The sequence below is a fragment of the Solanum tuberosum genome, unplaced genomic scaffold (genome assembly GCF_000226075.1).
Source record: "Solanum tuberosum cultivar DM 1-3 516 R44 unplaced genomic scaffold, SolTub_3.0 contig00111, whole genome shotgun sequence".
Taxonomy (NCBI): Eukaryota; Viridiplantae; Streptophyta; class Magnoliopsida; order Solanales; family Solanaceae; genus Solanum; species Solanum tuberosum.
Window position 1 is genome coordinate 703 of NW_006240494.1, and position 3,923 is coordinate 4,625.

Below are 3,923 nucleotides of genomic sequence, written 5' to 3' on the forward strand. Positions count from 1 at the left end.
ATACCTCACATAAAATAGTCACACTTTCTCTTTAAATTGAATCATTTTGTTCGTGTAACAATAACTCTAGTATTGCTTAATTGCTTAATTGAGTCCACAATAGCTCTCATGTGGATTATTCATATACTATGTGTTTATGTCTATCAAGATATGCATGTCCTCAAAAAATTTAACACACACACATTTATGCTTTATTCAAATTTAAAATTTAAAATTATTTGATCAACATCAATTAAAAATTAACTTGTAAATAAATATTGGGTTCGTGCACTAAATGGGCTCTTCACCACTAGTACTATATATAAGTGTAGGAAATTGTTAAATTTAATAGAAGTTCTATCTTTCATAAACTCTGAAATTGTATTTTTTAAGAGTGCACATATAAAAATAATTCACCGTGATTATATCCTATTTATTTTGGATATCCAATTTTTTCTCATTTAAATAAGTTTAATTAGCAAAGAAAATTGAAAAAATATATTCTCATTAGTTATAACACCTAAAAATAAGATTTGGTTAGTTACGATATAAATTATTTTATAAAAATAGGCCTCTGTTAGTTACAATATAATATTCTTTTTTATAGAAATCTTCCAAATTGTTTTGAAGATGGAGTTCTAGATGTGGTAAAAGATATTTATTATCTATGTAAATTGTTTTATATGAATTATTTCGTTTCTAGGAACTCAAATTAGATTGAATAAATAACCGTCATTATGAGTAGGGAAATATGTTTTAAATGTTAAAAAACGTAATAAAATAAAAATAACCTAAAAATGTATAGAAAAGTAAGTATTAAATTATCACAACTTACTAAAATATGTTTTTAAGTAAATGCTGTAAAAAAAATTAAAAGTTAGTTAACTAAATAACTAATTCTTGCCTTAAACTGCCACATGTCTTTCTCTTGTGCTGCCATTTGGCTTAATTATAGGCTAGACTTTCTTCCTATTAAATATACTTGCCCGGGCCCAACACGAACACGAACACAAGGTCAGTACAATATGTTGTACTCATAAGTAAAGCAGAGAAATTTATTATGATCAAGTTAAGTATGTTTCGGTTGAGCTGTAGTAGGGCATAAAGTATCTCTATTGTGTTCCCCAACAATTATACATACGGATTTACATCTAGAGCATCGTAAGCGCTGTTGAATCTTGTGTGCTCACATCCTATTGAATATCAGATGAAGCTCAAAGTAAGTTCTACAGAAAACTAATAAATTTTTCTAATCAGTTGAAAAAATGAGTTAGTTACCTGAAATTGTAGATGCGGCGAATGAGATAGTAACCAGCATATTATACTGTGAGATTGAACTCTGTTGTAAGTTGGATAACAAGTTAAGAACACACTATGAGTAACAAATTGGTAAACTTATTTAAAATGTGTTAAATAAAATTGGAGTTTCATTTAAGAATTGAAATAAAAAATCTTTCGTTACAATTCTAAATTCACATATTGCACTTACATAACTGGGGAAAAACTAAATAAGAAAGAGAAGCACTATAATACACCAGAACTATATGGAGTGGAGCAATGCATTCAAATTTAACAGTTAAGAAATAAGGCTTTATTGTCAAAGAAAGTACACCAGTAAATCTTGAAAGCAAGGTAGTACTGCATTTACTATGAAAATCACAACATGAGTCATAAATATTCTATGTTGCTGTCCATAGATTCTCAAATATGGGTTACCTTAATCTATGTAATGAGAAATAAAAATCTATGATGATGTATACAATGAGACCTGTTTGTAATAACAACCTCTCATAACCATATTTCATTTCAACAATCAAGTTTTATGTCGAACTCGTTTAGGTTCCTCCTTCGAAAAAGTGAATATTAAGATACTAAATTAAATCAACTCATATATACATGCATTGTGTATATCTAATATAGTTTAAATTTTAATAGTGAAACTTCTCTATTTTGATCACGCATTTCAGATGTACAATCTTTAGAGTTTTGAAAATAATTGATACTATATATATTGAGAATTAGAGATTATTATTTTTCAGAAGTTCTAAGTGAAAAGTTTGTTACCTTGGATAAGTTAAATTGAAAACATTTGTGTATAGTATATTTACCTCTTTAAAGACATTAGATTATCTGTGTCCTCGAAATACTTACTTTTTTATACTAAATTTCAAGCTAAAATAGTTTATAGAAAGCTAATAAGTAAAACCAAAAGGTCATTTATAATTTCCTCGAGAAAATTAATAAATATAGAGCTACTATATTCAAACTTACATCCATGTAGTAATTCATTCTTTCAATTCTATCCAAAGTATCCCGTCCTTCAGGAGGCAATAATGAATCAAGATCAATTAAAAAGTAAAACGGAGATTCACTCATATAAAAGAGGATCAAGAAAAAAAAAAGTATCAAAATTTGCAAATTCTGCTCGCAGGTATCTATAAAACACAAATGTCCTACTGGCAAGAGTAAAGTCAAATTTGTGAACTTTGGCACTCCCCCAAAAAGTATTGAGTTCCGGCAAACAATATAGTCTCTTTAGCCAAACGGAATCCTTTAAGCATATTATTCAACATATTGAGTGCATTAGTGTTCACCTTGAAACAATAATATTGGTTCTACTTCTATCATAGAACTACCAATTTAGCACACTTAAAAAATGAAAGGTATCGTACAGCCTCAAAATTAGAATTTTAGATGACAAATCACTGAGGTAAGATAAAGCCAAAAATTACAAAGAAGTGGAAATGTAAGAGAACTTTCAAATCTGGAGAAGTCTAAAGTCAAGAAGAAGAGGAGTTAGAAGGAAGAAAAAAATCAAATTCGAAGAACCAAAACCCACTGGAAAACAACGATAAAAACGGAATAGCTAAAGAACCAACAAAAATGTGGGACACAAAGAAATCACAAAAGAATCAACAAATCAAAAAGCCAAAGTAAAGTTAAGGAATCAGAATCAAAACACCAAAAAGACCCATAAAATTTATGATTACCTAATAGGAGGTAGCTATAAACTCCATCAAAGTGCCAGGTTAAGAACAAGAGGAGATGAAGAGAAAACAGAGGTTTGGAGAGAGAAAGCGGCCGACGACCTGGAGAGAAACTTTTTTGGAGACGGAGGTATAAACTCCGTTGACCACCATGGTGCAAATTTGAGAGCTAGAGAAGAGGACAGAGCAAACGTTTGGAGGTGGAGCTCTTTAGCGGTGGCGTTAGGATTGATGGGAAAAGATAAGGGATCAGGTGAATATTCAAGTTGATTGAAATACCAAAAATGGCCCTACTATCCCCTGCTGGTCAATTTGAAGTCTCTTGTTAAAGTCGGCAAGTAGCACGACCCTAAGCTGCTCTCGGTAGCCTCTTATTAAATAAGAGAGAATATAGGAAAACTAGGAAATCAATTAATTAACTAAATAAAAAATGTTTACAAAATCTATAGATTTTCAGTAAGGGTTCAAGTTGTGTCGAAGGAAAAGGTATTAGGCATTCATTGAAATCCATAACTATAAGTCCCGATTGAATTTATTTTTTTCAAATTGAGAAGGAGATAAAAATAATATACAACTATAATAGGCATGTGGTATACACAAATAATAAAATAAACAATAATATGAGAAACGGCCTAAGATTTATCTAACGTCAATAATATATACACAATAATATCCGAACTCCATTGGAATAGCTTTAATGGGAAGGGACTCCGAGGTATCTGTAAACATACTTAGTAAAAGTGTTAATGATAAAATAATATAAATAATAACTTAAAATAAAACCCGTATTATATACATGGAATGCTTTGGAAATTGACAGTAATTTTTTCATGGGCCAATTTTAACGTACAAAATATACAAACTTAAACTAAATTTTCAATTTTTAGAGAAAGAGACCTCGAAAATCGATCAAGAGATTTTTTCATTGACAACATACAATATACACAATCTTATGAA

At 29.8% G+C, this 3,923-nt stretch overlaps 1 long non-coding RNA gene across 1 annotated transcript; it reads right to left on the reverse strand.

The window, feature by feature from the left end:
* Window positions 1-779: 779 nt before the first annotated feature.
* Window positions 780-3,333, reverse strand: LOC102602381 (uncharacterized). Its single transcript, XR_369047.2, has 3 exons — window positions 2,970-3,333; window positions 1,258-1,318; window positions 780-1,172 (listed from the first exon to the last, which is right to left on the reverse strand). It is a non-coding gene; the product is annotated as an uncharacterized lncRNA (long non-coding RNA).
* Between the last annotated feature and the right edge of the window lie 590 nt (window positions 3,334-3,923).